This window comes from Bombyx mandarina, chromosome 04 (assembly GCF_030267445.1).
Source record: "Bombyx mandarina strain Sakado chromosome 04, ASM3026744v2".
Classification (NCBI taxonomy): Eukaryota; Metazoa; Arthropoda; class Insecta; order Lepidoptera; family Bombycidae; genus Bombyx; species Bombyx mandarina.
In genome coordinates, this window is record NC_143211.1 from 4,027,780 (window position 1) to 4,052,224 (window position 24,445).

Consider the following 24,445-nt stretch of genomic DNA (forward strand, 5'->3'; position numbering starts at 1 on the left):
TATCCGATATTGATACTCGATATATAGATACGATTCGATACGCGGCAAAACCGATATTACCCACTCCTAATGACGATATAATAATTTGCCTAATATGCTGATCAGGATAAGTAACATATAAAATAAAATCGACTTCAAAGGGTCACAGCTCTATTGAACAACTATGAATTCTTTGACAGTCTTATAACGATTTTATAAAACCTACTCCAATTTTATTTATTTCCAAACATTTACACAAAATGCACCGGTGTTCGAATCTCAGGCGGGTACCAATTTTTCTAATGAAATATGTACTCAACAAATGTTCATGATTGACTTCCACGGTGAAGGAAAAATAAAATTAATAAAAATCGTGTAATAAAAATGAAACCCGCAAAATTATAATTTGCGTAATTACTGGTGGCAGGACCTCTTGTGAGTCCGCGCGGGTGGGTACCACCACCCTGCCTATTTCTGCCGTGAAGCAGTAATGCGTTTTGGTTTGAAGGGTGGGGCAGCCGTTGTAACTGTAACTATACTTGAGACCTTAGAACTTATATCTCAAGGTGGGTGGCGCATTTACGTTGTGGATGTCTATGGGCTCCAGTAACCACTTAGCACCAGGTGAGCTGTGAGCTCGTCCACCCATCTAAGCCATTAAAAAAAAAAAAAAATTTAATAACCTAAAAGTACATATATTTTATCCGCAACACGCTTCGTCTTTTTCGTCCTTTCGTCCTCGCATTTTATAATGGTATAATGTTTTAACAAACACCTTATGTTCGATAAGTGTTTTATTATGAACTAGCGACCCGCCCTCGCTTCGCTTCGGAAACATTAAAACACACATGAGACAAAAAAAAAAATAAAAAAAAAATTAAAGAAAGTAGCCTATGTTCATCAGGGACAATGTCGGCTTCTAATGGAAAAAGAATTTTTCAAATCGGTCCAGTAGTTTCGGAGCCTATTCGAAACAAACAAACAAACAAATCTTTCCTCTTTATAATATTAGTATAGATAAAACCGTGAGTATTTAGTTTTAGTTTTACATTTTGGTTATAAACCAATTGAATCTAACTAATCCTACGGGTTCGAGGGCGCTCGATACTCAACTGGCCCCTGCAGAAGCCGGGAGGGGGCCTTCTGCCCGATCGAAAACCAGCCTACCGGTTAATTATATTTACCGTAATAAAAACTTCATTATTCCGAAGCTAAGACTTTTATTCATAAGCCCATTGATTAATGCCGGCAAGTGTAATGAAGATGTAGTTATTCCATTATTCATTGAGGTTCTGATAGTTAACGAAGGTTAAATAGAGATTAATTCGCAGAATTATATGGTTAATGTAATTTACATTATACTCAAGTTTTTTTTTTTTTTTGTGAATAATTATTTCGGACTATATAATATAGTAAAAAACATAAACACTAACAAGAATCTTCAGTGAATGCAAATAAATATCTTAGTACTTTTGCTATTAGTTAATAAGTAGAAGAATTGTCTTTGTGTATGTATGGAAATCTTATTGAGAAAAACATTATACTTAATAGAAAACTAAGCTTAGGCTTGTTTTTTATTTATGTTTTTGTTTGGATGACGTGTGTCTATTTAATGTATCTATTATTTTATTATATTCTTTATGTATGTATGTATGTATAGTCCGAATAAAGTGTGTAAGAATAATAAATTAACAGATATTTGAATTGTCTTTTGGAAATTGAAAAATTCATAAGTTCACAAGCTGAGTACAACCAAATTACAAAATTCACAAGTTCTCAAAGTGATCACAAACAAATATAATGAAAATTGAACTTGCCAACGCATATCGGGTCAACTAGTAAAAATTAAAGTAGTGTTTCAATTAGGGATACTAATACTATGTGGTAAATAGAATCGCCCCGCCTATTTCTGCCGCGACGCAAACATGCGATTAAACGCTTGAAATGGCCGTCATTAGAACAAGAAAATACCCTTTTTAAAAGTTACGAACCATGCACGCATGTAGGGAACTCTACGTATAACAGAATAAAAATAATATCGTTCGCTGTAATATAATTTGTTTTCTTTTCTAAGGAGTTGTTCAGGAGGAAAGTTTGTGACTTATTTGATCGATCAGTCTTTTTTTATTTTATTTTTTTATTGCTTAGTTAGGTGGACGAGCTCACAGCCCACCTGGTGTTAAGTGGTTACTGGAGCCCATATACATCTACGACGTAAATGCGCCACCCACCATTAGATATCAGTTCTAAGGTCTCAGTATACATAGTTACAACGGCTCCCCCGCCCTTCAAACCGAAACGCATTACTGCTTCACGGCAGAAATAGGTAGGGTGGTGGTACCTACCCGTGCGGACTCACAAGAGATCCTACCACCAGTAACAAATGTCTCAAATGGTATCTGGAATACAAAAAAAAAACCTAACCATAAAAATACTATTCTCGTTTCTACCAAATAGTTTTTGATTATCCTAGTTGAGTAAGTACTTTAACCATTTAATTAATAAGCAATACGATATGTGATTTCACGATAGCGTTTTGTCTAAATCTTACTAATCATTTTTTTAGAAAACAGCACTGTCAGTAAAAACGTTTCGAATTAGCAACACCGAGTCGTTGTCAACACCGACTATACGACTTTAATACAAGTAAATATGAACATCCGTCTGGTATAACGTTCTAATATGAACTGAAATACAGAAAACGGTTGATATATTATGTTGTTCTTATTGTCTAACCATGCATGTCTGTATAACCATGATGCCTATAGTACGATTGAAATGTCACGCGTCACTGAGCTGGAAATGTACCAGTTTGATGTGGACGTGCTTGCTATGTGTTATGAGGGGGCGGAATTATCGGACATATTTGCTTTCGATTGTGGTTAAAAATAATACTGGAATATGATCAATCATTTTTAAAATTCAATATATAATCTGCATAAAAAAAAAGACGTGTGGCACTCGGGGACTGCCGCGGTAAAGCTATTGCATATAATTTTTTATCAACTTATGCAATTATAATTTTAGACAAGAATAATTTAATATTAAAACAATCACAAAATAAGACCACGCTATATGTATTTATAAATATTAACAAAAGCAAAACATTAACTGTCCTCTTCACACTCATAAGCTAGACCGCGTGAGAGAGAGATGGACAGAGTTTTCATGATGCGCATGCAGTGCGACGTCACGCCGCGCGCTTATTCACAAATACTACACAAGCGCAACGTGTGAATGTGTTGAACGCGAGCTACATGGCAGGCGGGGTGGGGGTGTTAGGTTTTATTTTCGTTACGTAATTTCTTGATTCGGTCGCCGCGCTCAAAGCCCGCGATAAAAGCTATGCAATAGCTTAAAAATAATAATTATAAAATTCAAACGCCAGAAACTTATTAAATTACGGACACGTTATTGCTAAATTTCCTTTTTTTTTTTGTAATAAACATTGTTGAGAATATGAAAGAAAAAAATCGTTTGATGTTCGGGTCAGTCAGAACGTAATCTAGGACCGCTTACGTCACGGAACATTAATTAAGACACTGTAGCAGCGTTGATCCCTTTGAACTTTTAAATTAAATTTGGAAACTGATAACGTTTCACAAAATCTGAAATCTCAGTGCTGTTTCTTATTTTATTTTCTAATCCTATTGTTATTTTCGTAATTAGAAGCCAATTATTATAATAATATCAACATAATTAAAACTAGTTTTACGGTTAAATTTTGATTTTATTTATTGTTATTATATTATTATATGTAATTTCGGACGTTTCTGTCCAGTTTTCATGGTCACGTGGATGACTAGGGCGTTATTATTCGTCGAGGTTGGAATTGTGTTAACTACCGTCGTTTTTGTCTATAAAGACATTTCTATATATGATGAGCTCACAGCCCATTTGGTGTTAAGTGGTTACTGTAGCCCATGGACATCTACGACGTAAATACGCCACCCACCTTGAGATATAAGTTCTAAGGTCTCAAGTATAGTATACTTATAGTTACAACGGCTGCCCCACCCTTCAAACCGAAACGCATTACTGCGTCATGGCAGAAATAGGCAGGGTGGTGGTACCTACCCGCGCGGACGCACAAGAGGTCCTACCACCAGTAATTACGCAAATTATAATTTTGCGGGTCACCTAGATTAAAATCTAAATTTTCTTGCACAACGACTGTCGGACCCTTTGAACTGTAATTATTGCTTCACAGTCAGAAATAGCTTAGATAGTGGTATCATAATACTACCCTTTTTTTCTTCTTTTTACTCTACCACTAGCAATTGTTTTAAAAAAGTAGCTATATTTTTTCCTTTTCAAATTCTTCGCACTCCGGTCCTAATTTCGTTCCTCGTTCACCCATCTAAGCAATAAAAAAAATAAAAAATTAGGCTTCGGTAAGTATTTAACATAAGGTGAATCGTGAGCCAGTTTAGCCGTCTACTCCAGAAAGGATGTATTTGAATCTTATCAAGCGTGTCCAAAGCCTGATTTAGATGAACCATGAATGAGGCTCATTTAATCCGCAGCTCGAAGTCAACAAGTGAACCCTAATGGAAATTTAGAAAATTACATTTGTGAATACAGACTTGTAGTACAAATAATAGTGTAGGCGTCCTTTCATCGTACAAACATGATTGGCATAGATTTGTAAGAACGAAATAATGTAATTCTTGTATTGCGAAAACGGTTTACGAAGAGATGTTTTCTAGAAAAATTCAATCAACTTGATATTTGAATTTCTCTAAAAAAAAATACTAATCATAAAAATAACATTTTTGGGATTTTGAACAACTAGGATTTTTATTAAATTTTCTAAGAATTGATCTAATTATTGTACTCTAGTAGTATTGTAGGAACCCTTATATGTCAAAATTAACTTTCAGTTTCAAGGACTTTTTTATTTATATATACCATGGACATTTTTACTGGTGGTAGGACCTCTTGTAAGTACGGACGGGTAGGTACCACCACCCTGCTCATTTCAGCCGTGAAGCAGCAATGCGTTTCGGTTTTGCCGTCAGTCTAGCCACCATTTTATTTAGACTACTTTATTTCATCTCGTCTCGTCTCGTTTCTTTTTATTTCATCCAAATTGATTAGTGACTCAAATTAATCAAAATTCATATCGTCTTTCATTTATTAGAATATTGTAATTTTGACATACTTCATACGTAAAAATTAAGTTTAATATAAGCTATAAGGGCGTGTAACCGATAGCCGTAAATAAATAATAATAAAAATGTTTTTAAGTTTGTATAATAAATATGTATAATAATATCACTGTCGAATTAAATCAAATTTCTTTAAACTATAACTTTCCAATATAAAAATGAATACCACGACATTTTCAACAAGTTCACATTATGACTATGAAGCAATAAAAGCGTTATACGCCATTAATACCAATAACAGGCTAGCGGTTGACAAATTCTGATTCAATTTGCAAGCGTTTTATTTGCCGTTTGAGAGCGATTCGTCGCAAATAACTCAATATTCGCTTTTACGTTACATTCCCATTTAAGTTGATTGCATTTAGGCATTACGTCGTAAATAGCTGTATATGCTTATATACACTAGACCTTAATTTCAGAGACGCAAAGCTTAAATTTTTCACTGGTGGTAGGACCTCTTGTGAGTCCGCACGGGTAGGTACCACCACCCCGCCTATTTCTGCCGTGAAGCAGTAATGCGTTTCGGTTTGAACGGTGGGGTAGCCGTTGTAACTATACTGAGACCTTAGAACTTATATCTCAAGGTGGGTGGCGCATTTACGTTGTAGATGTCTATGGGCTCCAGTAACCACTTAACACCAGGTGGGCTGTGAGCTCATCCACCCATCTAAGCAATAAAATAAAAAAAGTGGTTTTCTCCTATTCATTCGTAGCCAGAAGCTCGTTTACGACTGACCTTAATTTGAAGAGCTAGTTTGTGTACGCAGCGTTTGAACTTGTGCGTCTTTATCACTGAAAACCTCGTTAAGCTGTAAATAATGTAGATTCTTCAAACAAGTGAGTATAGTCTTCGATAGCGATAGTTTTGCGCATAGGACTGGTTGGCGACCGTATCATCAGGCCGGGTATGTATTTAATTGCACAGAAAATTTTATGTTATGTTTACTGGTGGTAGGATCTCTTGTGAGTCCGCACGGGTAGGGACCACCACCCCGCCTATTTCTGCCGTGAAGCACCAATGTGTTTCGGTTTGAAGGGCGGGGTAGCCGTTGTAACTATATTGAGACCTTAGAACTAATATCTCAAGGTGGGTGGCGCATTTACGTCGTAGATGTCTATGGGCTCTAGTGACCACTTAACACCAGGTGGGCTGTGAGCTTGTCCACACTTCAAAGCAATAAAAAAATAATAATAGGCAAGCAATATTAAAAACATAATATTACCTATGCATATACACAATATTATAAATATTGGATGCGTTCTAACAATTTTATATGCGTAGGAAATGTTCTAGATATATTTGGAAATGTAATGTTAAAACTGAAACCTTACAACTCATGTCTCGAGGTGGGCGGCGGCATTTACGTTGTAGATGTCTATGGGCTCCGGTTACCACTTAACACCAGGTAGACCGTGAGCTCGTCCAACCATCTAAGCTAAAAAATAAAATAAAAATACGTTGATTATGTTTGTTTTTATTAAATACCACTTTGTATACCAGTTTTAAGAGTCTAAAATTTGGTGTATCGATCGTAACAATGCGTATCAACGGAAGAAAGCGGAAAGAGAAACTTGAAATAGCCAAAGTTACACTATCACTAGCTATTTAAAAAATTCACAACTCTAATTATATTTTTAGAGATAGAAAATTGAAAGTTTGTATGTATTTATAATAATATAATTTAATTAGATAAGCTTTAGATTATATAAACACCTATCAATTTTCAACTTTCTATCTTTAGTCCCATTAGTTTTATGGCTCTGGTGTAAAGTTACATTTTTCAAATTACGACAATTCCGCTTTCTTACATCTATATATTCACACACAGAGAAAATATGAAAATCAGTGATTTATAATTAGTTTCACTTAATAATGGTAATCTAATCGGTAAATAACACAACTCTAAAAAAAAAAATTGTTCTTTGTCCTAACGTTTATACTAGGTTTCTCCGGTTAATTATTCACAAAAACGAAAATAGAATACCTTTTTTTGGTATAAAGTTTGCTTTTGTGATAGTTATAGTAAGTAAGAGTAGTATACTCATTTTTCAATTTTTTTATAAATTTTAATTAATTTTAATACTTTAAAAAAAACCGCGCTATGAGAGTAGGATGTTTACATTTACAGTGCCACTAGATGGCACTCGAGCCATATTTTTTTTTTTTTTTTTTTTTTCCTACGTATGCTGATAGCCTTGAGAGGCTATTTCAGCTTCACCCTAACGTTAGTAGGTGAGCTCGCGGGGCTCAACCGGAGAGTTGCTAACACTGACCCTAGCAAGAGCAGTGCTTCGCAGAATCTACCACCGGATCGGAAACGCGACCCACTGAGAAGATCCGGCGAGAAACTCAGTGGGCTGTGTCTATGGGTTAGTTCGCTCGTCGAGCCCTTCGTCGCAAGCGACGGGTTCGACGAGGACGGTGACCGGTGCTTGTGGTGCCTAAAAGCACCGTTAATGGATCAGGAGGATCCGTAATGACGTGCTTTGGGCGACGTCGACGGTTTACGATTCGGTCTACTGGGTCGGGTATGTAATTTCCAGCGGCTACGATGAGAGGGTTCTCATGTCGTGCCGCCTTCTCAAAATGGCGCAGCGATGCCGACTGTAGATACTTACTAAATGACTCGAGCTCCAGGTCATCGTGGAGATCCACATTCCTAAGGAACCATGGCGCTCCGACGGCTATCCTGCAGAATCGTGATTGAATAACCTGAAGGGATTTCAAGTGGGTGCGGGCTGAGTGAGCGAACACTACGCTTGCATACGTCATGACGGGGCGTACACAAGTTTTGTAGAGAGTTACCTTATTGCGGAGGGACAGTTTGCTTCGACTACAAAGCATTGGATAGAGTCGTCCTAGTATAAACGCGGCGCGGTCGCGTACCGTTTTTATATGGGGACGGAATGTCATCCCTCTGTCGAGGGTGACGCCTAGATATTTGACCTTCGAGACCCACGGTATGGGCTGGCCAAAGAGAGTGATGGGACTAACGGCGGAGGTGTTTGCGCGCCTACTACGGAGTGGGATGCTCGAAGTGATGTTCGGAGGGCGACCCCTTTTGAAGAGCACCGCTGCGCTTTTCGTGGGGTTGATGTCAATTCGCCACTTCCGGAACCACTGTCCCATGGTGGCTACTGCGATCTGGAGTCGCCGATGAAGCAGCGACATCTTCCTACACGAGTAGTAGATAGCCGTGTCATCGGCGAAGAGCGCTAGATGGGTCTCCGGAGACCGGGGTATATCATTGATATACAAACTAAATAATAACGGGGAGAGCGCGGAGCCTTGCGGGACTCCGGCGGTCAGTTGACGGGGACGAGAACGAGTTCCCTCTACTCGATATCGAAACGAACGGTTCGACAAGAAGTCTCGTATGATGAGCACGAGTCTGTCTGGCACTCCCATGTTGTACAGTTTATAAATTAAACCGTTGTGCCAGACTTTGTCGAACGCCTTCGCGATGTCGAAGAAGAGGGCGCCGGTCGGGATTTGTTTACGCCTATTTAGTCCTATCAGGATGTGCTCCGTGAGGCGGTGCACTTGTTGTACGCACGAGTGCTTAGAGCGGAATCCGAACTGTTCGTCTATGAGAATTTTGTTCGCGGTAACAAAATCCCAGAGGCGTTTCCTAAGGAGCCGTTCGTAAATTTTTCCTATCGTCGAGAGGAGACTAATCGGACGGTAACTAGAAGTTTCGTTTGTCGGTTTGCCCGGCTTATGTATACCGATAACGTCCGCTTCTTTCCACACCGCGGGAAAGATGCAGTGCGTCATAGCGGCATTTAAAATTGTAGCCAACATTGCTATCAGTTGGACTGGCAAGAGTTTTAGCGCGCGGTTGTGGATGCCGTCGGAGCCGGGTGCCTTCCTAGGTTGGAGGTTGTGGATCGCGTCTCTAACTTCGTCAGTGGTAATGGGGGGTAACGCGTCCGAGGGCGGCAGGGAAGCTCTGCGCTCGACCTCCCTGTCGACTAACTCGGTGTGTTCGGGGTCCGCGTGTTGAGTGCTGGTGGTGCACTGCTCTTGCAGTGCATCGGCCAGCAGCTCAGCCTTGTCATCGTCATCGAATGCCGGTGGTTGGCCTGAAGGGCGTATGAGGGGAGGCATAGTAGCGGTAGTTTCGGATTTGAGAGTCCTAGCTAGTCGCCAGTATGCTTGGTGGGAGAGCGCGAGTTGTTCTAGATAACTATGCCAATTATCGTTACGCGCGTCGCTTAAGCGGGAGTGGACTTCGCGTTGTAGACGACGCATCTGAATCCGGTTTGAATGCGTGGGAAGACGATCGTAGGCCCGGATTGCCGCGTTCCTAACTCTTAAGAGATTCCTAAGATCGGGGGACAGTCTGATGCGGTGGAAGCTGTCCTCCACATCGACTTCTTTTGAAGATCTAATGATCGCGGAAGAGATGTGATCGGTAATGATGTTTATGGATTCGACGGTGTCCTCGGGGGATGGATTCGAATCCGGGCCGCAAGGGAGGACTCGAGTCATAAACAACGATCAGGCGTTTTGTACAAGCCCAGAAAAACTTAAAATGTCACGAAAGTGTAAATACGATGCTGATGCATTTTGTTTCATATGTGGTCAATTTATTAAAGTTCAAAAGCAAACTGTTTCATGCCATGTATTTTTTTGTTCGTCTAATTACTATCTAAAACATTGAAATTTTATGCTTTGCAATAAAAGTCAAATTTGGTGTTGACCCATGTAATTTCAATGAACGGCTGAAGGCCTCAAACGACGGAAATATGAAAATCTCTCTAAAGATTTCATTTTTGTTCCGTTTGGGGTGGAAACTTTGGGCCCCTGGGGCCCATCTGCTAAAAGCTTTTTTAAGGACCTTAAAAAAACTTTTTGAGGCCTCGGGAGACCAGATGGCCGGTACGTATTTTGCACAAAGAATTAGCATTGCTATCCAGCGTGGAAATGCTGCCAGCCTTCTGGGAACTCTGCCAACCGGCGGTGAGCTAGCGCAGATTTTCTATTTATAAGTAGCTTTACCTAAATAATTATTATTTTTACTCATTTATTAGGTTGTTTTTAAAGTAAAATAAATATTTCAATGTGTATAAATATTTTATAATACAACTACAGTTTTATTGTCAACGTTGCAAAAGTTATTGTATACCTATAGATGCATAGATTATATATTTGGTTCATTCCCAGCCCATAGACATCTACAATGTAAATGCGCCACCCACCTTGAGATATAAGTTCTGAGGTCTCAGTATAGTTACAACGGCTTCCCCACCCTTCAAGCCGAAACGCATTACTGCTTCACGGGCAGAAATAGGCGGGGTGGTGGTACCTACCCGTGCGGACTCACAAGAGGTTCTACCACCAGTAAAAGTACGAATTACACGAAAATATATTTTATTCCTTGGCTTCTCGACGGCCGCAAGTTGTATTGAAATATACGCTTTCAAAATTAAATAGCCACGGCTTTATCACCGATTTTTCATGCCGTTTTACAATTGTGGAGGTTGTGCGGAAACTCAAGGTGTGTTCTTTACAAAATAACCTTTCCTAACAATTAGATGATAGATACATCAAGAATTAGCAGATGAAATAGTCACAGCATTTCTCATCATTGAATGGTTTTCCATGTTACATTTTAGCAAGCAGTGTGATGATAAGTACTTCGAAGTCGCCTCTCAACTCCTTCTAATTTTGTTTACTTAATTTTCTGTATAACTGTGCTTACTAATAACTATTTATTAATAATTATTTATTAATTTCGGTCCTATTTGTAATATTTTACAAATAGGACCGAAATTAATTAACAGTCAAACTCATAGACAACGTTGTTCATTTACCGACTACATATTTTGTTGACTTTATTCTCGCATATTAATAATTGTTCATTGAAAGATCCAAGATTCGAGATCCAATATCGTAACTGCGGAGAACATCTCTTTGTTCTTGTATTTATTTCTAAATTTAATTATTATAATAGTATAGTATATTAGTATTTAGAGTTAGGCAATAATTCTTAATAATTTAACATATATTCTAAATATTTATTTATTGATTTAAGCAATATAACGTCTCACCGCATATTAATTGGAGTCAGTCGATGGTACTTACTCGTATTCACTTGTACCTGCCATGCTGTGTGTAACACTGCTCACATAATCTTAAATGATAATTTAAAATGAAAGTTTGAGAACCACCAGTTCGTTTTTCCTAATGCTAGTTTCAGACTAAAAAGCACGTGCGTTGCTCGTCTAGACTTCGCGATAAATGTCTAGAGTCTAGACACCCACGATTCTAGTCACGAGGGGGTAGGTGATCTCGAACCAAATGTCCTGAGGGTAGTTACGTGTAAATAGGATTTACATTTATCTGTTTTCGAGTGGATTATATTAGATTATACTGTTTTTTTTTGTATGTATATATTTATTGAATTACTAGTTGACCCGGCAGATTTCGTAGTGCCTCAATCGAGAAATAAAAGACCTAAACTTTTGTATAAAATAAACTTAAAACAAACAAAAGGAATCCGTCCGACGGAGGACACATCAAAGGGAAAACAAAATTGTTATTTTTATTTAATTCCGAGAATTTTCATATTTATCTACCTTTTAAACCTTCTATGGACATCCACAAATAATTCAAGATCAAAATTAGCCAAATCTAATGAACAGAAATTCATTTTTATATATATAGATTTTTTAATGAAACGCCACACTTCAGGCTGTCATTTAATTTTGTGAGCTAATAGAAAAAGAAAATCGGTCCTTTGAAATATTTCACGATATCGAAGATCGGTTATCCTTGATTACAACTTCTCAAATTGAACATGCTGCTACTGAAAGTCAAGAAAAAGGCAAAAAAAAAACTCGTAGGCTACTTACTCACTCTTACAAAGTGCTTAATTCCTTCTGAATTACAAAGCTTATGCGGATAACATCTCTAGTATTTAATAAAATAATAAGACTAATTAAAAAAAAAAAAGTAATAAGACTAATAAGGTGCTAATTTGTGTGGTGTGTGTGACTGCTTATTTTTTTAATTTAGATTTTCGCCAGTTTTTAAATAACAATTCAGGTAAAAATAATCGGCATCCATTAAGTGATCCTGTGTGTGTGTGTGTGTGAGCATCTGTGAAAGTACGCAACATGGGAAAATAAAAACTTTACAAAAAAGCTATCTTCGCAAAAAGTTGAAACATCAACTTAACATTTTTGTTGACAAGAATTATTGAAGACAATGATTCATAGGCTTATTTAGTTCTAGTTCTCCTCCCGTGAGACATAAGGGGTAAGATTTAATTGGGTTGTAAAATAAATTGGCCAGCCTGTGTCAGGAGACTCCGCTCTAACTAAAATCGCACACACAATGTGGACGAACTTAGCCCATAAATAAATCAACGGACATGAATCAACATGCAAAGATAAGTGTGTGGGTGTGTTTGTGTGTGTGTGTGTGTGTGTGTGTGTGTATTTTTATATAGCAGTGCCTCAGTGTCCTCGGAGGTAAATTGTTTAATTCAGTAATAGGCATAATTGGCGATAACGCTGCAGCCATTATCCGGAGGGGGTGATGCTACTCTAGGCACGCACACCACGTACCTAATTCAATTGTACGCCAGTTTTTTTTTGTTCTACCTAAGCTAATGGTCTTGTGAAAATACTTCAGCCTAACCTTAACTAGTAGATGAGCTCACGGGGCTCAAACCTGATGACGAACACCAACCCTAGCAAGCCCCAGATCGGAAACGCGACCCACTGAGAAGATCCGGCGAGAAACTCAGTGGGTTGTGTCTATGGGTTAGTTTACTCACCGAATTCTTCGCTGCAAGCGACGGGTTCGACGAGAACGACGTCAATCACACGCTCCATCCATGTCTTCTTCGGTCGACCTCTTCCCCCTCTACCTTGCACTATCATTTCCACATGCATCTTCTCTCTACGAACCACATGTCCATACCACACTAACCGTCCGATCTTTAATCCGTTGATTACTGGGGTTACTTTCACACTTCCTCTGATATACTCATTCTTTATCTTGTCCATTATTGTCACTTCACACATCCATCTCAACATTCGCATCTCTGCCGCATGCACTCCTCTTTCATGCTTTACTTCCGTCGCCCAACATTCAGATCCAAACAGCACGACAGGTCTAATGATCGTTTTGTAAATTTTTCCTTGTTACGGTAAAAAGGGAAAATTTACTTAATAAATGCTTTGAAACTGAGGTATTGATGTGTGCTACAATTTATGAACGATCAGTGGTGATTAGCATAAATGAGCTCACCAGATTTTGGCTCGCAATTCAATTAGCTAATGAACTCAATATGAGGGGGATAAGGAATGTGTCAACATCACTTAATGAAAGTATTCATGGTGTATTCAGCTTAAGTGGACACATATCATATTTTCTTTGCTCTACAATATGTTTGTCAGACACAAACATCAAAAAGCTTCAAATGTACTAATCGATTGGTGATTGGTCTTTACTGGTGGTAGGACCTCTTGTGAGTCCGCACGGGTAGGTACCACCACCCCGCCTATTTCTGCCGTGAAGCAGTAATGCGTTTCGGTGTGAAAGGTGGGGCAGCCGTTGTAACTACACTGAGACCTTAGAACTTATATCTCAAGGTGGGTGGCGCATTTACGTCGTAGATGTCTATTTGTTCCGGTAACTACTTAACACCAGGCGGGCTGTGAGCTCGTCCACCTATCAAAGCAATAAAAAAAGCGACATTTCGCTTAATACACGACATTTAAATTTGGAGTTAAAGGTCCGCTTTATATGGTATTAGTATTAACAATTCGATGTTTTTAGTTGAACTTCAATTAAGCTTACCCCATTGAAGTAGCAGAAGATGTTTTTTTTGTTATTATGTTTTGTAATGTAAAGTTGAAAAAATGTCGCTTAAACCAAATAGCCTATCACGCCTCGTAATAATAAATCTGTTTAAAAAAAGGCAAAGCTTACGTGCAATTTTGTCATTTAGTTTTCACCAGATTTTCTTTTTTGTATTTTGTGTTTTGTGCTTGATAGGCTTTAATGTTTACTGGCAATATATGTATATGGAATCAGACCAGTTTTTTTTTTTCAAAATCACAAGCAAATCAAAGAGAAAATGTTGTGTAGGGTCTCAATCTTGAAGTGTCAATGAGTGTTTTTTCGAAATTCGATCCTTAGGCGAATATCCTAATTTCAATTTAATTTTTTAATGAATAGTGCTAATGATAAATTAAAAAAGAGAAACAAAAAACAAACAACTTTGCGAGTGGTATAATCGCTATCGTAAAATTTGTAAAGTATTCGGATTAAGCCGTAAAGGTAAAATTGATTGAATAGGAAACAAAGCAGACATCAAGAATTAGAACAAGCCTAGTGCCGTAACTACTCACTTATTTTTATAAGCTACTTGTGTGATTCCACAAGATTGTCTAACACAGATTGAAACGCTTTTGCCTTAACTCGAATTATTCAACGAAGTTCTCAGATACAATGAAGTAATGAAATAAATAAAAATAATCAATTGTACATTTAAAGAAATGGTTCAATTGGGTATTTAAGAATATATCCAATCCATTTGCGATATAAAAGGAGTATATCCGAATCGAATATCCACCAGAAAACGAAAATAACAGATGCTTTAACATTCTCGTTACAAAGGAAATGGAAATGGGCAGGCGATCTGGCTAGATACAACGACAACAGATGGACAAAAAGATCGGTCGTATGGACAGGTCCACGAGGAAAGATAGCTAAAGGCCGCCCGTACGCAAGGTGGGTAGACGAAATTATAACAGTGGCTGGTAAAGATTGGCTGAACACCGCCAAGGATAAGAAGAAGTAGTGTACCTTAGAGGAGGCATACAGAAATAATGTAAATAATATTAAAATTAATATAAGAAAAAACTAACTTTTTGATCCTAAACTAACTTCTTAATTAACTTTTTAAACTTTAATTTTTACTTTTTAAATTTTTATAAAAATAATTAAAAAATCTATTAATGTATGTTCAAATTGTTTGTAATTAATTATTTTTGTGTGGAATAAAGAAAGCTTTATTATTCTTATTATTATAATAATTCCGAATCACAGCTATATTTTTTGGTCTAGGATCGCTGAGCTTCAATAGGTACATCATATTGATATCTGGAAAGAAGATCCACTCACTTTATAGCACTGTTTCAGTTTGGATCTGTCATTAAAAAAAACAAGCTATTGGAATTTTGACCGCGTATCTTAACGTAGCTTAATTAAAGTCTTCGTGGCCTACATAATAATGCACCCGTTGTGCTTTTTTCCCCTAACTATTTCGCTGGTAGTCTAATTCCAGCTACGCCCAGACGGGTAGGTGAGCTCACGGGCTCAACCTGAGTGAATTTGCTTACACTAGCCTTAGCAATAGCAAGACTTCGCAGAATCGACCACCGGATCGGAATCGCGTCCTACTGAGAAGATCCGACGAGAAACTCAGTGGGTTGTGTCTGTGGGGTAGTTCACTCGTCGAACTCTTGGTCGTAATCGACGAGATCGACGAGGATGGTGACCGGTGCTCGAGGAGCCTAAAAACACCGAAAGTGGATTTTGTTTTTATGATCGAGTGAGGTCCGGGCGCCTTTAAAGTTTCACAAGGACAGTTGGGCGAGCAAGGGCTCAGCCAGAAGGGGCGGGATTTGCTAACAGCTACCCGAGTGCCTCCAAGGGAGACCTAACAACTCAAGAGTAGCTAGATCGAAAGTGGATCCGAGGGATCCGACAATACATGTTTTGGGCGGCGGCGACTTTGGGCTGCCCCGTCGCCTGGGTCGGATACGATTGTACGAGTACTTGTAGTAAGGCATGTACCAATTTTTTAAAACAAATGTACCTAATATGTATTCACGAACGACTTCCACAATCTAGTAATAGGATCGTGTAACAAAAATCAAACTCGGACACATTTTTTTTTTAATAAGGTCACGAACAGATACGCTCCCTTTTAGCGTAAAGCAGCTCAAGATGAGTGTCAGCGTTCACATTACACGTCCTTACGGATCCATCAGATCCAATAACTCTTGCATTAGATACCTTCAACTCTAACACTAGGAGTAGAGACCCCGGTAACCGTACTCGACGAACTCGGCAAAGAGTTCGACGTGCGACCTAACCCGTGCATCAGCCCGCTGATTTCTCGCCGGATCTTCTCAGCGGGTCACGACTCCGATTCGGCAGTAGATTCATTCGCGAAGCAGCTACTCTTGAGCTTTAGGTCTTCTTCGGGAGGCATTCGGGCAGCTGTTAGTAAATCTCACCCCTCCTGGCTAAGCATTGCTCACTCAACTGTCCTGGTGAAACTGGAAAGGCCTCCGGGCCACCAGTAATACTTCAATCATAAAAAAGCATTCACATGGGTAGTCGTATTTAAAGGCTTTCGTAACCATTTAACAACAGAAGCCGAGCGATCGTTAGTCAAGCAACAAAAAAAAATAGACACGAAACATGAATAATAAATTAACGGGAACATGTTTCAAGAATAAATTTGTAAATTTTAATAATTAACAAGACATCTCAATTAGCTTTCTGATAACATAATTACCGTTTGCTCAATGTAAAATTAAGGATCGGGCCTTTCTTTATAAATTTAGCGTTTGTATTGAAATGTTTGAAGTCCCAATTCAGATGCCCGACAAACATAGCAGTGTAAAATGAACAAAAAAAAATCACTCGCTCGGAAGAAAGCTGTACAGTTATTTGATTTTCATGAACCTTGTGCGTCGAGACGGCTTTTTAAGATAGATCGACATAGCGGATTTCTGGTATGTTTTAGGGTCGAACGACAGCTCTAGAAATCTTTTTTCTCGAAAAAGATTCCGAATGAGCCACTTACCTTACTGGTGATAGTACTTCTTGTGAGTCCGCGCGGGTAGGTACCACCACCCTGCCTATTTCTGCCGTGAAGCAGTAATGCGTTTCGGTTTGAAGGGTGGGGCAGCCGTTGTAACTATACTGAGACCTTAGAACTTATATCTCAAGGTGGGTGGCGCATTTACGGTTGTAGATGTCTATGGGCTCCAGTAACCACTTAACACCAGGTGGGCTGTGAGTTCGTCCACCCATCTAAGCAATTAAAAATATAAAAAAAGAACTTAGGAAACGGACAGGCAAACTTCGTAGGTTTTTTTGCATAGATCGAGCGAACTGTCCAGAACCGGATTCATTGGTTATCAAAACCTTTAAGCATCACAAGACGAATTCTCTCTCCCACTTTGTCGAATGTCGAAGTCTGAATTGAATAGCGGCATACCGTTCTCCGGACTGAAATAGTATCCACGGCTGCTCCACAGCAGAAATGGGTAACATCCAAACTTATCCGCACGGGCTTACAGGATGCCCTTAAGCTAGTAATTTTTACGCGATATTTTTAATCGAATATAACGACATACCATCCTCCGAACCGATATGTTATACATGAATGCTCCGCGGCAAAAATAGGCAACATCCAAACTTATCCGCGCAGGCTTACAAGATGCCCTAAAGCTAGTAGGTTTTAGACGGTGTTATTCCCTCAGCGTGAAAGTCGGTCGCATTTTCTCGCATCGCTTGATACGAGTAGCTATTACCGGGAATCGTATTCTATAGGTTGTGAAGAATTCTATGATTTTATAGCATGATGGTTTTCTTTTAAATCAAAACACACGCTGGTTCCTATTTGCATTGCTTAATACCGATACATGGAGTATGACGAATTAAAATGATTAATTGACCGGCTATAGTTAACGTTTCTCGAAGAATTTCGTACTTCGATTTCAATGTCGTTTTTGACGTAACAATGTCGACCCTTATCACAACTTCTTAGTGTCTTGAAACAATCCTAACAGATCGATTAGAAAATACTTGATATTTAGGATCTCGGATATCATTCAAAACTATTTATTAAGGTAAATTGTGGAAATACTGTAACCTTATAATCCATAACAATAATATATGTATATAGGGTTGACGTAAGACATGCGGTCGGTCGTAAAACTCATGCCAAATACCTATGCAGCATGACAAGAGAACATGCTGCGCCCACCCTACATTTTTTTTAAGTGAAACTTCTTTAAAATCGTTGTGATTTATAACATAAATGTATAGGATTCAGCCGTCCGTGATCATGCAGGCGGTTCCCCCAGAGTGAGGCTGCTCCATTGCACTGCGGAGCGGTTGACCCTTGCGATTATTTTTATTTTTTTATAAGTTTCACTTCTACCGCGTGTGACTTGCACACTTTTTTTTTGTGTACGAGCTCCCAGCCGTCTGGTGTTAAGTAGTTACTAAAGCCCATGTACATCTATAACGTAAATGCGCCACCCACCTTGAGATATAAGTTCTAAGGTCTCAGTATAGTTACAACGGCTGCCGCACCCTCCAAACCGAAACGCATTACTGCTTCACGGCAGAAATAGGCAGGGTGGTGGTACCTACCCGCGCGGACTCACAAGAGGTCCTACCACTAGCAATTGCGCAAATTATAATTTTGCGGGTTTGATTTTTATTACACGATGTTATTCCTTCACCGTGGAAGTCAATCGTGAACATTTGTTGAGTATTTATTTCATTAGAAAAATTGGTACCCGCCTGCGGGATTCGAACACCGTTGCATCGTTAGGTACGAATGCACCGGATGTCTTATCCTTTAGACCACGACGACTTTAAAATAGTGTGGGACGAGAGCATGAAGAAGAAGAGGAAGAAGATAGTCGTCAAAATGCGAAGTTTATTGTTACAAGAACTAGATAAATATTTTTGATATCAATTAAAGACAGCCAAATAAATATGCCTCCAAAAGAAATTCTGGTATTCCCATTATTGATATTAATTATACTTATCAAGTAAAATCTAACACATAGCAGAAGAAATAATAACATGTTTCTAGATAGAAAAATATTAGCTCACGTTTCTTAGAGGTAAAGATAATATGTACATATATTTCATAAAATACATTTCTTATTATTGTACACTTATAGCTTTACTCATGTTATTTCGGGAGAAAGAGAGTTTTTTATTTGATATTGTCATAAAATAATAGTATACGTTTTCACGGGTATTTCGTTGAATGACATTTAAAGACTACTTTGACATAAGTGGAGATCGAATTTTTAAACAATACTACAGGGTTAGAACAGAACTATTAGCTTGTATAAACTGAGAACTAACCTTATCAAGCAGAACTGTAAGCACAGATAACTGATAACTATAAAGAGTTGTTTGTTATTGAAGTAATTCATCAGGACATATAAACGCTGTTCTTTTGGTTCGTTTTAGGAGTTTTTAGTGAAAAAAAGCTTAAAGCTTCTTTAAATACCACGACATCGTTCACTGCTTTTTAGTATCGTTACGGCCTTTTATGAAATATTCGTGGTCTGAAGCAGGCTTGTCACATCCCGACCGTCACATAATTATGCCGTCCGCTTAACCTATTTAAAAGAGTATTAAAGAAAAAAAAATCTTAAAAATATTTGACAGTAATTTCAATTTCCAAAAAAACAAAGTACAATGTATGAAAACTTCGGGATAATTTGTTTCTTCGTTCTGACGTTTACTATGTATGTAAGACCCCCCCGTTTATGTCGTATTATCCCCGGTCACCGTTCTCGCCAAGCCCGTCACTCGCGACGAAGGGCTCGACGAGCGAATTTACCCATAAACACAGCCCACTGAGTTTCTCGCCAGATCTTCTCAGTGGGTCGCGTTTCGGACCTGGTGGTAGATTCTCCGAAGCACTGCTATTGCCAGAGCTAATGTCAGCAACACTCCTGGTTTAAGCCCCGTGAGCTCACCTACACCTTGGGGTAAAGCTGAAATAGCCTCTCAAGGCTAGTAGTTTAAAAAAAAGGCGTATTATTGTGGGTCGTAAACAACTCTAGCTTACCTAGACTATAAGAGATTGGGTATAATATAAATAAATGGTACAATTATGTCGAAGTTCGAATCCCACTAGCTAATAATATTTTTTTAAATAAAATACATAAATAAGACGGCTTCGCGAACTGTTTCCACGATTTACTTCACAAAAACATGAAAACAACAATAAAAGTTCAATTATTTATTCGTCTGCGCTATAAGTTAATAGACAGGGTACTCTATAGATCTGCTACATTTTTTTTTTCTTGCCTACCTATTCGCTGGAACCTTAAGGGGCTATTCCAACTACGCCCGGATGGATAGGTGGGCTTACGGGCCCAGCCTGAAAGAATTTGCTAACACTAGCCCTAGCAAGAGCAATGTTTAGCAGAGTCTATCACCGGATCCGAATCGAGACCCACTCAGAAGATCCGGCGAGAAACTCAGTAGGCTAATTACACTTGGATAAAGAATTTTAAATATAGTAAAAGCAAACGGTTCATATCTCAAAGTGTTTGTTCGTTTAAGTTGGCCATCTATGTCCCTTATGGGAAAAAGAACATGTATATTATTATTATTTTACTATATCTACTTATGAATGAAATAAAGAGAGACATAGATGATGAAGCTCTTAAGTAGTTTCACCCATAGTATTACAATATTTTGTTAAAGCCAACGATAGACGATATCGTCCAAGCTGGACGATAAGACGAAGTGAGAGGGCAAAAATCGACGCTTTTAAAATGTGGTGTTGGAGGCAGATGTTGCGAATTCCATGGATAACACGCCGGACCAAGTTATCCTTTTTTTTATTACTTAGATGGGTAGACGAGCTCACAGCTCACCTGGTGTTAAGTGGTTACTGGAGCTCATAGACATCTACAACGTAAATGCGCTACCCACCTTGAGATATCGTTTGGAGCCTCTGGGTCTGCGGAGGGACTTCGGTTCCCTCTGTATTTTGTACCGTATGTTCCATGGGGAGTGCTCTGAGGAATTGTTCGAGATGATACCAGCATCTCGTTTTTACCATCGCACCGCCCGCCACCGGAGTAGAGTTCATCCATACTACCTGGAGCCACTGCGATCATCCACAGTGCGTTTCCAGAGATCTTTTTTGCCACGTACCATCCGGCTATGGAATGAGCTCCCCTCCACGGTGTTTCCCGAGCGCTATGACATGTCCTTCTTCAAACGAGGCTTGTGGAGAGTATTAAGCGGTAGGCAGCGGCTTGGCTCTGCCCCTGGCATTGCTGAAGTCCATGGGCGACGGTAACCACTCACCATCAGGTGGGCCGTATGCCCGTCTGCCTACATAGGCAATAAAAAAAAAAAAAAAAGATATAAGGATGATAAGTTACTATAGTTTACTTTAATCGCTCATCTTCTCTGTAAATTAACTAAATAACTAAAGATATCTCATAATATTTTTCTTCAAACCGTATTCAAAATGAGTAATATCGACTCGTTTCACGATGATTTAAATGGTTATTCGAGATATCAATCGCGGCCTAACTGATAAAGGGTCCGGTCCGTTTGATGTTGTGTGAATATACTGAGGTTCAAACTCTGAAGGCACTGATGTTTCTAAGTACATGTTTACGTATTTATTTGTTCACTAATGTTTTTCACGATAAAAAACGACTTGGCTTTTTCTCAACTCACGACCCACCTTTTGTTAAACGGTTACCGGAGGTCATAGACATCCACAATGCCACCTCAGTCTCGGTTTTCTCTCTCAAAGGTCTCAGGCTTAAAGTACAACATCTGACCCACCCTTCAAACCGAAACGCATTATTGTTTCACGGCAGAAGCAGTCAAGCTTGTTGGACCTACTTATACGGGCTTTCAGGTAAGCCCTACCGCCACTAAAATTAAAACGTCGTGTATTACAATGAAGTCATTACGAATATAAATTGTGCATAACTGAAGTTGACAGGGCGTGCTATGAGTCTGGGAGGTCCGGATAGCCTTGCCTATATCTCCCTCAAACAATTCATGCATCCAGTTTGAAATGTGGTACATCAGTAAAACTACACAATGGACACTTCAACCTGCTGCCTTAACTGGTGGATTGGTGGTTTTTACACTGTGCAGTAAATGACTACCACAAACTATTTTTATGGGATAGGTGCTGATGTTGACAAAAATTTAGTTGAAAAGGTAAGAATATGCAGGCCAATACGTATACAATATCATGGTGCTCAGAAATTCGGCACTATTTATTATCAGTGTTTAATAACATGTAATTAAATCGGATTTATTCGTCAAAAAGATTATTCCATTCCGATGTTGTCCTAGTTGGTAATATATTATTGAGTGAGGTGAGAGCGCACAGGGGCTTCTTCTATGAATTACTCCGGCTTCTTGGCCGAGGAAAGCGGCCTTACAATAAATGCTTCCTATATTTATTTTTGTACGTTCATGAATTACGGCTTCAGCTGAACGGTTTGTTCTTCGAACGATTTTTATCCTTAAAAATTGTAAATTTTGTGGTATTGAATAAGTGACAGAATTTATTTAATGCACTCACCAACCAGATCAAAGAGGCTGCATCTTCAAAATCGCGATCTAAAGTTCACAGCACACGAAATTCTATGTTGTTCCACTTTATTATCAACTGGTAGTATTTTAATTTTAACTAAATCCAAACGCAGAAACAAAGCATTCGTTTGGTAAACCAGACTGCGGGGGACGCGATCGCTTGCCTGTTCTAGAGGCTCAGTTCTGGCTTTTGGAAAACAGTCTGCGCTCCGCACGCATGCGTTATCAGCACCTTCATTTTTCAACTGAAGACGCTGGATTTATTCCTCGGAGCCAAACTTTAAAACACAATATTCAATTTGACATTGTAAACACAGTGTTCGTTGATTGGGTATTCACACCAATTTCAACATGGAAAATTTTGGCCAAACATATTTTGAGATAATAATCTATACGTTTATTTTAACTGATATTAGACAAGCTTGAGGTAAGAAGTGTGAAGAAAAATTGAAAATTCTGATTGTTCTATCTATACTAATAATTTATAATATAAAGCTGAAGAGTTTTTTTGAACGCGCTAATCTCAGGAACTACTTACTGGTCCGATTTGAAAAATTCTTTCGATATCAGATAGCTCAGTTATTGAGAAAGACTATAGGTTTTTTAACATCACGCTAAGATCAATGCAAGCGGAGCACCAATAATGTTTCAAAATCGGGGTATTTTTCCCTTTTGAGAGGTTCCGTTGCGTGCGCTGCGAAAACGATCAAAATTACGTATAATATAATATATGACAAAATTGTTCCCCTTTAAAAGTTTAAAAAAAAAGTCCGCGACAGCATATGTCTATATTTAAAGGTTGGCTCACTATAACGTTTTTTGTGCTTACCAAATTTGTTCTAAAATAAAGCATTATTTGTGAAGGTGTTTTTTAAAAATATTTTCACTTTCTACGTAAATGAAGAGGCAGGTAAGATTTAGCGTTATGCCAAAGTAACTATTCCACACGGACGAAGTCACGGGCAAAGGCTAGTTGTAAAAATAAAATAATGATCTGCGTAAAACTGAAATTAATCCGGAGACTCCGAAACGAAAATACGTGGGCGGATAAAAGATTCTTTGTATTTTATATTAGATGTAATGGTAATATTCTAATGGCACTGGCTGGTGTGGGTGGCTGTATAATATAATCCTTAAAACGACAGGCCTTGATAAATGGAAGTTTCATTGGTAAGTAGACTTTGAATAAGTTAGGTTTTTTTAATTATAAGTCAGATGCCTATTTTATTTGACAGTGTGATATAGTTTTCGTTTCGTCGGGAGGTAGAGAATTTTTTCAGAGAATAATTATGAGTACTTTTAATTCGGAAAGTTGTACGCTACGAGGTAGAATAAGGCCAGCTGGCTTTTCCCCTGGGCAACGTCTAAGGCGATTAAGGAATTCACCGGACTATGAACAGTAGCACTCTCTGAATAAGAGCATATTGCGATCACAAACCGTCATTTGGGTAGGCAGAATACCGTTTTATAAGCTCGTATGAAGCAATCATGAGGCATTACGATTGAGACTTCAACTTCATGTCTTGGAATAGACGGCTCCATTCACGTTGAGACAGCAAGTGAGTCGTTCGCTCTTTCACCGATCCACTCAATAAAAAGATTTACGAGGCACTTTAGATAGGATCTCTCTCTTCTTCAACCCGTGTACACCCAATGCTGAATCTCTTAACGGTCTGAGTCTCTTCATAGCCACTCAATTCTTTTCGGTCTCTTGATTTTCGCATCCTGTCCTTATCAGCAATTTTGAGCAGGTCATCAGTCCCCTTTTTAGTTGTCTGCCCACGTTTAGACGAGCGAGGTCTTCACTCCAGTAATTTTGTATCATCCCTTTTGTCAGTATGACGGCATATGTCCTATGACGTAGGATCTAGGATGTAAGTACAATGGACATCACGGATGCCAGATAATT

The 24,445-nt window shown here is 38.7% G+C and overlaps 1 protein-coding gene across 9 annotated transcripts in view; it reads right to left on the bottom strand.

Moving 5' to 3' along the window:
* Positions 1 to 22,667, bottom strand: part of Ndae1 (Na[+]-driven anion exchanger 1) — a 59,262-nt gene extending 36,595 nt beyond the window's left edge. For 8 of the 9 annotated variants that reach the window (XM_089740479.1, XM_089740476.1, XM_089740470.1 and 5 more), the window contains exon 1: positions 22,526 to 22,667. The gene's annotated coding sequence lies outside the window, so the exon portion shown is untranslated. The remainder of the gene's footprint in view (positions 1 to 22,525) is intronic. The other variant, XM_089740468.1, reaches the window with a different exon arrangement.
* Between the last annotated feature and the right edge of the window lie 1,778 nt (positions 22,668 to 24,445).